Consider the following 14505-nt stretch of genomic DNA (forward strand, 5'->3'; position numbering starts at 1 on the left):
CCAATGGATTCACTTGACAAAGTCACACTGAAAATATTAAGAAGTGAGTTTCTGAATGACATTTACTGTTGCTGCAGTGCATTCTGTTTTTTATGAATTCACCTGTCCACGTTGATACCTATAATCATTTCGACACAAAACAGAAGTAGTGGGGCAAGCTAGTTTCATGTAACTATTACATAAAATTTAAAAAATAAATGCAGGTGTTTATGTTATAAATATTTATTTTTTCATTTCTGGTTTTCACCTTTGCAATTTATCCAGCAAACACTGGCCTGAATTCTAACTTGCACTGCACGCAGTTCCTGCATTCGAACATATTGGTACATTTAGCGCTTCTCCTGCCATTTTAGTCATTAATGTGTGGTTTGAGGATACACAGCAACACCGGATTGTTTTTATCGAGCGCCATCATTGTTAGATTTCATATATACAGAGAGTTATTATGAAATAAATGTTAGTTAAATGCCGTCGATTTATTTTTTAAAGTGAATTATTTAAAAAAAGTTCTTAAAGACGTTCTGATACAGACTTCCGCTTGCTTAAAAATAAATTGAAATGTATCTTTTAAAAATGTGCCAAGTTCTAACTGCATTGCACGCGCCCACATCTTATTACCGGTAGTAAAAGCGAACACGACCCAAGTTGCTTCTATTTGAGATACCTTTAAAGAAAAAGTTTAAAATTTAAAGGCCAATATTTTTAAATTATTATCGATTTGAGGTATCCACAATTGTAAGCTCATTCCTAGAATATAAAAAGATCGCTGCACTTGAAACTGCAATGGGAGAACCCATCTCCCTTAACTTCGTTATCAATACCATACATGAGCGCGTCATATAATATATAAACTGCTCAAAAAAATTAAAGGAACACTTTGAAAACACATCAGATCTCAATGGGAAAAAGAAATCCTCCTGGATATCTATACTGATATAGACTGGTAATGTGTTAGGAACGAAAGGATGCCACATCGTTTGATGGAAATGAAAATGATCAACCTACAGAGCCCTGAATTCAAAGACGCCCCAAAAATCGGAGTGAAAAAATTATGTGGCAGGCTAGTTCATTTTGCCCAAATTTAATTGCAGCAACTCCAAATTGTACGCAGCACTTTGTATGGCCCCTGTGTTCTTGTATACATGCCTGACAACATCGGTGCATGCTTCTAATGAGATGACAGATGGTGTTGTGGGGGATCTCCTCCCAGATCTGGACCAGGGCATCACTGAGCTCCTGGACAGTCTAAGGTGCAACCTGGTGGCTTTGGATGGACCAAAACATAATGTCCCAGAGGTGTTCTATTGGATTTAGGTCAGGAAAGTGTGGTGGCCAGTCAATGGTATCAATTCCTTCATCCTCCAGGAACTGCCTGCATACTCTCACCACATGAGGCCAGGAATTGTCGTGCACCAGGAGCCACTGTACCAGCATAGGGTCTGACAATGGGTCCAAGGATTTCATCCTGATACCTAATGGCAGCCAAGGTGCCTTTGTCAAGCCTGTAGTGGTCTGTGTGACCCTCCATGGATATGCCTCCCCAGACAATCATTAACCCACCACCAAACTGCTCATGCTGAATGATATTACAGGCAGCATAATGTTCTCCATAGCTTCTCCTGACCCTTTCACTTCTGTCACGTGCTCAGGGTCAACCTGCTCTCATCTGTAAAAAGCACAGGGCACCAGTGGTGCATCTGCCAATTCTGGTATTCTATGGCGAATGCCAATCGAGCTGCATGCTGCTGGGCAGTGAGCTCAGGGCCCATTAGAGGACATGGGGCCCTTGGGTCACCCTCATGAAGTCTTTCTGGTTGTTTGGTCAGAGACATTCACACCAGTGGCCTGCTGGAGGTCATTTTGTAGGGCTCTGGCAGTGCTCATCCTGTTCCTCCTTGCCCAAAGGAGCAGATACTGGTCCTGCTGATGGGTTATGGACCTTCTATGGCCCTCTCCAGCTCTCCTAGAGTAACTGCTTGTCTCCTAGAATCTCCTCCATGCCCTTGAGACTGTGCAGGGAGACACAGCAAACCTTCTGGCAATGACACGTATTGATGTGCCATCCTGGAGAAGTTGGACTACCTGTGCAACCTCTGTAGGGTCCAGGTATCGCCTCATGCTACCAGTAGTGACACTGACTGTAGCCAAATGCAAAACTAGTGAAGAAACAGTCAGAAAAGATGAGGAGGGAAAAATGTCAGTGGCCTCCACCTGTTAAACCATTCCTGTTTTGGGGGTCATCTCATTGTTGCCCTCTAGTGCATCTGTTGTTAATTTCATTAACACCACAGCAGCTGAAACTGATTAACAACCCCCTCTGCTACTTAACTGACCAGATTAATATCCCATAAGTTTCATTGACTTTATGCTATACTCTGATTAAAAAGTGTTCCTTTAATTCTTTTGAGCAGTATATATATATATTATATATATATATATATACGTATCTATACTAATAAAAGGCAAAGCCCTCACTCACTCACTCACTCACTCACTGACTTCATCACTAATTCTCCAACTTCCCGTGTAGGTAGAAGGCTGAAATTTGGCAGGCTCATTCCTTACAGCTTCCTTACAAAAGTTGGGCAGGTTTCATTTTGAAATTCTACGCGTAAAGGTCATAACTGGAAGCTATTTTTCTCCATTTACTTTAATGGAGTTGAGCTCGAAAGCTGTGGGGGGCAGAGTTTCGTGTGACATCATCAAGCCTCCCACGTAATCACGTGAACTGACTGTCAACGCAGTGCATAGAAAACCAGGAAGACCTCCAAAAAGCGCTTAAGAAAACATGCATTATATAATTGAGAAGGCAGCGAAACAATAAGAAGCAAGCGAGTGACATATACTACCATATTAATGACTGCTGCTACTTCAGAAACAAAGCACGGTGTAAACCTAAAGTTTAAATTAAGTTCATAGACAGGCTGCCACTGGCGTTTGTCATGCCCACGGGTAATGTGGGATACAAGTTTAATGAGAGGACGCAGGATATAAACGAGAGTTTTGATCACTTTGTAACTAAGTTAAAATTGTAGGTGAAGGGGTGTGCTTATGCAAATTCCGAGACTGTGTTTGTGGGGATTGACAGTTAAGGCGGGTGGGGGAGTCACGTCATCATCTCCCCTCCCATTCACCTCATTTCGCTCTGAGCTGAGCTCTGCAGCTACCGCACGCATTGTTACGGAAGCGACTTTGTGACGCTGCCACCAAATACACACAGAAAAATCCACAAGTTAATACACACGCTGTCTCTAGAGTTTCTCCACACTGAATCCTCCAGGCACTACTTACAAAAGGTTACATTGACAATCGTGTAACGTTATTTTTAAAATGTTTCCTTTTCTTAGCACAAGCACAGCTGAGAAGCTTCGATGCATGTGATCCATAACGCGTTAAAAAATTACGCATTTAATCACACTTTGCATTCCAAGCAAAGGGGAATTTCTGTCAATGCATGATTTCCTGGTACACGATTACATTGATCAGCGCTTCCCGATTCATTTTACCCTCGCACCCCCTTGGTTTGAGAAGAAGTATGAAAAAATATGAGGTTAACACAGAAAAACAGATCACCAATTGAAGCTTTATGAATAATCGATTCGCCATCAATAATTGTTTTGGAAAAGCCATACTCAGTGTAATCCTCCTTCCATTTTATAATTTTTCCGGCAGTAGCCATGATTAAATGAACGGTAATAAAGTAAGAGCGAAGCGAGGGTGACTTATTCAGGCAGGCAGGCGACAGCTCAATAGCTTGAATTTGGATATAAGTAGGTTCTATTTAGTCGCCAGAAATATCTTTGTTAGGAATGGAAGTTGAATTTAGTCTTTAAATTTCAATGGTGAAGAAAAATTTATGCAATGATGACTAAATTTAACTATATAAAGTCAAAAGTTTTATATATAAAGTCATTCCCGAATATATAAAGTCAAACCTTGATTATAAAGTCACTGTCAGAATATATAAAGTCAGACCTTGAATATATAAAGTCATTCCCAAACATATAAAGTCAAAACATGAGTATATAAAGTCAGCGCTGGAATATCCATCCATTTCCCAACCCGTTGAATCCGACCACAGGGTCACGGGGTCTGCTGGAGCCAATCCCAGCCAACACTGGGCGCAAGGCAGGAACCAATCCTGGGCAGGGCACATGCATCATTTTCAAAACATTAACCGAACAGTGTTTTTTTAATTCATTTTTCTGAATACGTTTTTGTTAACTTAGTTCAGTTCAGAGTCATTTCAATCAATAGATTTTGACTTTCACTTTATATATTCAGGAGTGAGTTTATATACTGCGATGTTGACTTTATATAATCAGGAATGACTTAATAAATTCCGACACTGACTTTATATATTCACGTTTTCACTTTATATATTCTGACGCCGACTTTATATATTCACAAAATCAATGTATTTGCCTGTTTGGCACCCCATAGTATATGTGTGTGTGTATATATGTACACATCTATGTGTATATATATATATATATATATATATATATATATATATATATATATATATATATATATATATATATATGCCAGCAACACTCATATCAATGACAAAACAATTACATTAACAATCATGTTACGTTATTTTGAAAATTTTTCCTTTTCTTTTTCATAACTTCTTTAACACACTACTTCTCCACTGCAAAGCGTGGGTATTTTGCTAGTATATATATATATATATATATATATATATATATATATATATATATATATATATATATATATATCACCTTTGATTTCACATTTTTTACGATAAGAGCTTCTTTTGTGATTCTTTTTTAACATATTTTTATATTTTGAAATTACCAAATTTGAAAATAAAATTTTCTTCATGCATTATTTATTTATTTTTTTGACTTGAAAATTTTGTGCTAGCGTTGCTGTTGTGCAGAGACCCTTTTTGGGCATATGGAGGGGTATGAGGAGGGTTTCTGGAGTAAATGGTTGAGTGTAACATGCCATGTAAAACTGCACTGTTTAACTAATCTGTTTCTGCACATCCCCTCCACAATTAAACTTTTTGTTATTTTTAAAGGTTAGTTTGCTATCTTAATTAGTAAAACTTTCAGCTGCTCTCCTTCACATCATACTTTGTGACAATTTGTCTGTTCTGTGCAGTGGATGTCAAATTTTGCTGGCTATGTTATGAGGCCTGCTGAAGTAATAACGTTAAAGAGTCGCTTGTTCGGCTTGATTTTCAGTTATTTGTTTTCAAGTTCAGACACGAGGCATCTGCAGCTCCTCATCTTCACATATGGAGGAGCCCATAACATCAGCGCCAGGACTGCAGGAAAGCCTTGCCAGTTCAACAGCCTATTTATTTATCTATTTATGCATTTATTATTTATTAATTTTGGCATTAACATTTACATTTGCATTTATTTGCTTGGCAGACTCTTTTATCCAAAGTGATTTACAACAAACATAATCGAGTAACATTAGGCTGGGATGTGTCGTAGGACAGGTGACAAAAGATGATTGCCACAAGTGAAAAGATGTGATAACTAATAATTAACAATCATAGATTATAATCAATAATGTAGTTAAACTTAAACAACAAGTCCACCAACAATATAAAAGATGACAGACCATAGTTATTGTGTATTCTCCTTGTTTTTGACCCTTTATCTATTCACAACACAGACGGGTCTTCTTAAATGGATTGAGGGAGTCAGCAGGTCAGATGGAGGTTTGCATCTCAGTACACCAACTGGGAACTCCACAGGAAGAGAGTTTGGACTGAGACTTGATACCCCACAGAGGCGCCATCACCAGACGCTGTTCATGGCAGACCCGAGTGGCTGAGAAGGAGCAGAGCGCCTCACCAGAGGCTCCACATATGCAGGGCTGACCCATTTGATATTTGGTGCCTTGTATTAATCCCTGAGGGGTCCTTTCACATGACCTTTAGAGGTCCGAGTGCTGGGTCAGCAATTGCACAGCACCCTGTGGTCTCTGAGCCGCCATGGATTTCTATTATCCTCATTTAGTTTTATTATTATTTTTATCTTAAGAGAAGTGACCTGTACTGTATAAGTTATTTTTAACTACATAAGACTGCTTCAGGTTTGATGTTAGTACAAAAGAACATGGAACGGTCACAGAGCTTGTCTGGTCCTGAGTCAGGCGATGCTTGTGGCCTTTACATTAACGGCATCTTATTTAATGCCTGCTAATGACATCTGTATGTGTCCGCTCTCACAATGGAGGCTCCCTCACATCACTCACACAGAACTGCTAAAGTGGGTTTTGAAACCGGTGGACTCTTGAGATTTCACTGTCTAAAGGACACAGCGTTACAAATGGAGAGGTGAAGAGCAGACTTGGAGAAACTCGCTTGTTTGACTGTTCACTTCACTGGCAGATGGACACTAAGCTTGGACGCTCTGACAAGTTCAATCCCAGCTTCACCCAAGTCATTTCCAGGTGACTTCAGCTAAACGAGCCGTTTGACTCTCATGTAGAGCAATCAGCTTAAAGCCTTCTTGAGGCCCACACAGAAGACAGCTGGGAAACATCAACTTTAAACTAAAAGGATCGTTTTACAAGTGACAAGAAGTAAACAGAAATTAAACTAATATTGACTTTCAACCACACAGCATGTTTGACGGATTTGTGAAAAGACCAAACAAGACCAATAAGAACTAGAAACTGCCTGCCTTGAGATACAATGAGTGATGAACTGGTTCAGGGCCTGTGACCGCCATGCAGGTGAAACCACGTGATCTGTGAGAACTGCACTCAAGTAAGACCAGAAAAACGGGATTTACAGGAAACACACGGCTGCACCTCAAGTGACAAACATGGACTTCTCAGGTACTGTGATTATTATGTGCCACTTCAAGAATCTGTGACAAAGCCATCAGTTTGTAATTCTTTGACACAGAAACACACTGGAGATGTGTTCAGGAGGGCTTCATAATAACTTTCATTTTTCTGTTGCTATTTGTAAAGCACACACATAGGTGTGAAACTGTGCTACACAAAGAAATAATTGTCAATGTTGTTTAAGATCTCCAGCCCAGGTAACTCCGTCCTGCTCCATCAGCTCAGTATAATTTAACGTCTTTGTTACCAACAGTCAAATACGAGATTCTGAAAGTCACCTGCCACCCCTCCAGGGTTCTGCTTGACTATAATATCACCTGTTACTCTGCACAGTTTTTTAGTTCTGCCCTCCTTACCTGTTTATGTCCCTGATGTCCTGTGAAGTTATGACGTCACTTTATTCAATATGCCACTGCGGCCCCCGACTTGGGCAAGCGTTATGAGGCCAAACCTGAGATTGCAGCAGGACTCGGTGTGTCTGTCAGCTCTCTGGCTGCTCTTCTACATTACAATCGCACTGAAATGAGGAGGTTTATGTTTGTGAATAAAGTAACCAATAGGAATACTGTCTGGTGAGTCTTCATCGGTCACGGGGCCCACTTTACCATCGGGGGCTCCTTATTAATGGACACAATTACAATACTGACATGCCTGCCTTTCTTTGGATTACAGACGCACACTGACTGTTGGCCACTTTACCCTCACTGCTCCATTTTCTTCAATTAGAACGTAATCCATGCTTTGTTCAAGCCACAATAAGTAGAAATTCTCATCAATATCCTCATCGGCACCTCATCAGTCATTTGCTTTTGTTGTGCTCCCCCAGAATTTAACCACATAATTCAAACTCCATCCCATCCAAGCTCTTGATGACCTTTCATTTTGGAGAAAAATTCTTTCTGTGTTTCCTTTTGTATTGCAGTTTATTATTTTCAGTGAGTCCCAAATTGTCAAGAATTTCTTAGGCCTCTGTTAGTGCAGGTCTGGGTTTGGTGTGTTCAGGGTTCAATACAGTTATTTTGTTTCATTAATAGTTATGCAGTTCAAAGTGTTCTACTTTGTACCATTTATTATGACTAATTACGTATTATTGTTGTTAATTTTTATTTCTGATTCATGAACGCCTTCATGTTGTTGAGGACAACTCCACCATTGATAAACCACTTGACACAACTTTGTATTTGAAAACAATTAAGACCCCATCCATACTGCAGCTCCATTCCCATTTTATCACTCATGTGTGACAACAATCTGAATTTTAGAGAAATATGATTTGAAAAAAGGATAATAAAATCAGAACCTTTTCAGAAAGTATTTCCACTATTCTCGTGATGACTGTTTTATATCCAAACCGTCCACATCGCTCTCAGTATTCTTTGGGCCTCTTGTTTCTATGTTCAGAAATGCGTTTCTTCAAGAGCTTCTTTATGTCAACATCAGCATTTTAAAATGTTAAAAGTATAAAATATGGGAGTGTTAAATCAGAGTCCTATTGTAAATGCTTTATGTCAGAGAGAGGCACCCACCTCCATTAGTAGGAGGAATGTTATATCTGAAGGCAGTAATATTACACAGACAAAAGGAGAATGATGGAGGAAGGTTTAAAGTAATAAACTGTAACAGGTTCTTGTTGTTGAGTACACGTTACACCATAAGTGTAAAACAATCAGCTTCCTATTAGCTCCCCAATACCCACAATTCCTTATTACTACAGAATCCCCAATAGCTCAACAGACTTACAATATACTACATATTCCTTCCCCTTTAAGATTGTAGATGTGGGTAACAATAAACAAACAGCATCTGCTATTTATATGGTATATGAATATCAAAATGTTGGCACTGCAGTTGACATTCTAACAAAGGAGAGATAGTAAACCTCCTCTACATCTTCCCACATACAGGGTTAGCTGCTATAAATTAAGGCAGTCAGGTGACTTTCTTCTTCTAAGAGGGTTATGTCATCCAACTGGTGTCCCCTCATCTCCTAACGCAGCCTCAGGTAACTTTGATCAAACAGCAACAGCAGGACTTGAAGCTGGACAGACAGGTGGCATCCCCAGCTGGGTTTGGATCATCTCTCTAGAACTTGGTACCTTTCTGTGCTACTGGCTGCTTTAGCAGGTATACTGGGTAGCAACTGTTCAACATGTCGTCTCCATGTCTGGAGGTCTTGCGTGCACACCTTATAAGTGACGAGTCCAGTCTTTTCTGGAACGGTTGCTGGCACCCACTTCTCAGTGGTAGAGGAATTATGAGCAAGAACATCATCTCCACTGGAAAACTCATAATCTTTAGCCTGCTTGGGACTTTGATTTAGTTGATCCTGCTGCTTATTATAAACTCGCACCTGAGTGGTGGCTGATCTGAACAAATCGAGACATGTTTTAAGCTGCCATTTTAGAAACAGATCAGCTGGAGACATACCTGTTGTTCAACTTAAGAAGAAACACATAAAGATGTTGTTTGAAAGGTGCTTCACTTTTGGACACTTTAAGATTGTATTTAAGGGTTTGCACCATTCTTTCAGCTTTGCCATTGGTAATAATGGCTGGAAAGAAGATTTTTAATATCATTACTTTAAAGAATCCCTCCTTTACTTGGAACACAAGAAAGGTACAACATCTCTGTTAAGGTTTGAATCATATTTTCTGATGTGATGATGGACATGATGGTGACCTCAGGAATGTGCATCCAAAGCAACCAAAAGCATAACACCTTCTACAGGTCCTTCAAAGTCTAAATGGACACATTGCCAGGACTGGTAGGCCATTCCCATGGAGGTGGTGGTTCCTTAGGAGGCATTAGCACTCCGGAAATGTGTTCTTTTGAAATAGCAGCATGTTAAGTAACCGAAAAATATAGAAATATGACAGAAAAGGCGATATCCCTCCCATCGTGATTACGGCAGTGCAAAAAAAATCACATGAGAAAAAATATACTTTAGCTTACTTTACTGACGGTGTTTACACGGTTACAGACTGGAAGCTTATGACAGACTTTATCAAGGTGGGAGTCCTGATCTACGCAGTCTGCCATTTTTGTCACCACGTTGAAAGGATTTTCCAGATGGAGGACATACTCTTCCTTCCATGTGTTTATACTATCTTCTCCACGTGCAGGGCCCTCTCGTTTCTCCAAACAAGGACAGTAAGCACAAACCTCACCTCCAACAAGAATAGTACAATGCTCACACTGCAGTTTATCCCATTCTCCAAACTAGGAAGGAAGATTTTGTGCTGACAGAGGACAGAAGTATACTATTATGTCTTTAGGCTGACTACACAATCCTCCAGCTGTCTTTGGCTATCTAATCCAATGCTTGGTTGGCAATTCTAAATGCTGAGCCCCTGTGCACCACACTTGGTCTGCCTGTATAACAGTGTGCACAGAGATAGTGACATTATATTAATATTATAACAAACATATTATAACAGGTGGTGGTGCTGGACTTGCCATATTTCTGAAGCCTTTGCATGATGAACATGACGTTATCGTTGACTCAATATCACAATTAAATTCCAGGTCACTAAAAGTAACTCTGGGCTAGCTCTTTCATTTGGATGATGCCACAGTGTCCACAGTATAACTCATCCAGAATGTATTTCCTCAACCTTGGTGGTATCATTGGAGACATCCTGCTGTCACTGATAGATCATTACCCCATGAAAGGTAAGGCTGAACATCAGGCAGTGCATGAGAGGTGCTATGGTCCTGACCTCTGACAATGCAATCGGTAGTTTTGAAAATGTTGAATTGCCCCTGGTTTCCTGCTTGGTCAGGTGGACGATTGCAAGTGTAAAGTCCACCACCTGAAAGCAGAAAATCTTTTGATTGTTTTTTCTGGGTTGTTCTGGAAGCGGGAATCTTGATAGACCATCTGCATTTCCATCTCCCTCAGAATGCCTGTGTTTATCTCATAATTGTGAGCCCCACGCTGCAATGTCCTGAGTAGTAATTTCAGACAGAAACTGGCAAAGGGATGATTGATGACCTTAAGCCCCACCCCAAATATGATTTATGAAAATATAATTAATGAAAAACAGATTTATGAAAATATGCCATTAGGAAATATAATGTATGAAAATATGATTTATGAATATGATTACTCTACCCCTATGGGTGGGGAGAGGTAACATGGGGGATGGACAATGGCCATAACTGATCATTTTTAAACGCCTCCTTTTATGGGCGAGGCTTTCGTAAACCAAACCCTCATCACACCCCATTACCAATTCCCACACCCAGGAGGCATGTCTCTCTTATAGGCCTGTAGGGTTGAGGGAGAAGTGTGTCGCTTCACCCTGCTGTGAAATGAAAGAGTTCCTATATTAAACTCTAGCCATTTAGCGAAAACGCTATGACATTCAAAACATATAGAATGGACGGCCTTGTGAATGGTCCTAAGAAAATGAAAAAAAAACACAGAATGTTTGAGTTACGGGACCATCGATTTTGTTCATACTGGTACAATTCTAATTGAGACAAGTAGCAGTAAAAAGAAATACTCTGGGATGTCTGTATCCAGCAGGGGGTGCTAGCTCCCTTGTTGGAAGAAGTTCTTTTATAACTGTGGCATTTTACATAACCCAAATCTATACAGATATGATATTAAAAGGTGATACCCATCCCCTAGTGATACGGTGGTAAGAAATCATATAAGAGAAATAACTTAGTTTTCTTTAATGATGGCTTACGCTGCATAATAGATGAAGGAAGTCATGACAAGAACCCAGTTCGGGAGTGGGGACCCGATGTGTTGAGTCTGCCATTTTTGTCACTGCTTTGGAAGGATTTTCTGGATCCGATGACGTTATCTCCCATCCGTCCATCGGCTTCAAAGGTGTGCCAGGCAATATGCCAAGGCTTTATACTCTTCCTTCATTTGCAGGCCCACACTTAGGTACATCATGCCATTCCAAACAAGGCAAAGAGGATACAGGTTCATGCTGACTTTGAGACACAAAAATAGCATACAATGCCCATTTCACAGTTGTCCCTGTCTTGTCTTCTTATGTTTACCTAGCAGTTCTAAATGATGAGCCCCTGTGCTAAATCTGGCTTCGTATTAGCTGTGCATGTGAGTAGAAAGAAAAGTAGATTTATAAAATTTTTGTACAGAGCACAGTGACATATAAACTTATTACACTGACCCAAGTCCATGCCTCTTTTATCCTGCAGGTCTGAAGGTCTCCACACCTCAGGGATCGGCCCTTTGATGATCAGGTTATGACTTCCTGATGATCTCTGTGTGTCGGTTTCATGTTATTGGACAGCCATGTTGAGCTTTGAGACATTTACATGTAGTATCAAACATTATAGCATCTTGTAGACATTACTCCACATTCTTATTTAAATATATCAACTACAGCAATTATGAAAATAGATCTTCACAAAACTGTGGAACTGAACACCATAAACAGATTTGTTCTATGTTTATTTTTATGGTTTCTTCATATTTTTATTGGCAATACACTCTGTAATTTAGGTTTGGTTAACATTAAAAACATAATATGATTATTCTCTCTCCTGTTAATAAAGCCATTGTAGATCATTTGAATTATTTTTAGTTGGGAAACACAGCTATGAGGTGTACAGATAATAGTCATACTTCAGGGTTTAGTGACATCTTTAGAAACTCAAACCCGAATATGGAGACAAAAAAATAAACATATCAGCTGCCATGGATTTAGAGAAAGCTGATATTCTCTAACAAAACTGAATTGATGTGAAAAGGGATTTGTCAATATTTAATAATAATACACAGTGTCGCAAATTAGAAAGTGGTGAATTAGGGTGCAAATGGAGATCTTCATAGTTATAGTGGTGTGCATGGTAGTGATGGGTCGTTCTTGAACGAAGAAGAACGAGTCGTCTCGTGGGAGTGATTCGTTCAGTCGCGCATGCGCATTTGCGCAACTTCCTATAGTTTCTGTATTGGAATTGATTCACCTGTTTCGAGTCTTCGGGTTTTTCGAGTCGTTCGTTCATCACGTGACAGCCCCATAAGCTTAACCAATGCAGTCTGAGCCGGAAAGAGAATTGAAAGAAATGACTCGAAAAATGATTCGTTCATTTTGCTGAACGAGACTCAAAGATCGGAGTCAGTAAAATGATCCGAACTTCCCATCACTAGTGCATGGACTGAGAGAATCGACTGGCATAAGAAAGATCTGAATAAGAAGGAGGATCATTACTGCTACAAAAAATAGATGAAAATATAAAATATCTCTGTGGTTGTACTTAGAAAAGTACAAGTTTAATAGTTGATCTAAAAATAAGAAATCAGAACTGCCTGGCAGTTCCACAATAAATCTAGTAGCAATGATTGTATAAATGTTTTTATTAATAAACTCAATAACATAGAAGTTAACATTCAACCTCCAGCTTTCATGACATTGGATCAGATCAGGTCAGTCCTTGAATTGGCCACTTTAATAAGTTTAAATTGAGATGATTTTAGATTTAATTTCTGAAATGAAACTTATAATCAGTTGTTCAGACCAACTCTACCAACTCATTTTTTGTAAAGCTCACCAGTTGTTGCTACAGAACCACTACTGGACATAATTAAGACATCTTCCCATAAAGGCTTTGTCTCTTCTGCCTTCAGAGCAGCTGTTGTTAAAACTACTAAAGAAATGGTCCATAAGTCATCCTCACCACTGTGCAGATTTTATAATCAGCAACAGTAAATGTTTGGTGAAGGTTGTGGCTGATAAAGGAGGATCGACAGGATCTTCAAATCAAGGGCTCAGTTAGTGTTTCCGGCCTACATGGTGACTCAATGTGCTTAATAACAACATGGAAAGTAGAACAGTTTGGGTGTCATTAATGAAGTCTGAGTGTGTTTCCCTTGAGTTGTGACTTAGATGAAGATCAGATTGCATTTTAGTAGGAATCAATTCCAGGGAATTCCAAAGGGGTCACTTACTTAAGTAGGACAAACATGTGGACTTGCTGGAGCAGTGCAAGTGAAAGGCTAACTATAAAGTACTATTGAGAGATGGCTGTATGTATGAGCACAAAGTGACAAAAGTATCTAGACTGTTGTCCTCTCAACAGACATTATTGTGCTCCTCCATTGGGGATGGACACAAAAGGGGTCACTGGTAACTCAGGGGTTCTGTTGCCACTGAATAAATTATCTGTGAATATCTGAAGATGAGGAATCACCAGTTTGTCAGGCACTGGCCATACTGATGGTTTTGGTGTTTAACTGAGGCACTTGATATCACGTCAGATATTAAACTGCACCTCCTCCTTCCTGCTTTCATGTTTGTCAAAGTCTCCCAAACCTGACTAACTTCACCATCACTGTCAACATTTAAAGTGCCAATCACAATCGATACTTGTGAACTCTTTTATCTTTCCATTGACACACACATTCTGAGGATTAATAAACAATTCCTATATGTTGTGTGTCAACTGACATCATCAGATAAAGGTCCAGGTAGAGAGACACTCCATCCTGCATTACAGGCCTCAGCAGCAGATGGCAACTGTGAGTTCTAAATCTGTCACCTTCTTGGAGCCTGAAGGGATTAAAATAATGTGGAGAAAATACAGAAGGAGTGAGGGGTGATAGTGAGAGAGAAGGGTGTCGGGGGACAAAGGGCAAGATGAACAACCTCAAGGGGCAGAGTGAGTCAAGCAGGT

At 39.7% G+C, this 14505-nt stretch overlaps 1 protein-coding gene across 2 annotated transcripts in view; it reads left to right on the forward strand.

Annotated features, from left to right (window-relative positions):
- The window catches only part of LOC120528401 (tripartite motif-containing protein 16-like), a 45503-nt gene that overhangs the window by 2007 nt on the left and 28991 nt on the right, over positions 1–14505 (forward strand). The window lies entirely within an intron of this gene.

This window comes from Polypterus senegalus, chromosome 4 (genome assembly GCF_016835505.1).
Source record: "Polypterus senegalus isolate Bchr_013 chromosome 4, ASM1683550v1, whole genome shotgun sequence".
Taxonomy (NCBI): domain Eukaryota; kingdom Metazoa; phylum Chordata; class Cladistia; order Polypteriformes; family Polypteridae; genus Polypterus; species Polypterus senegalus.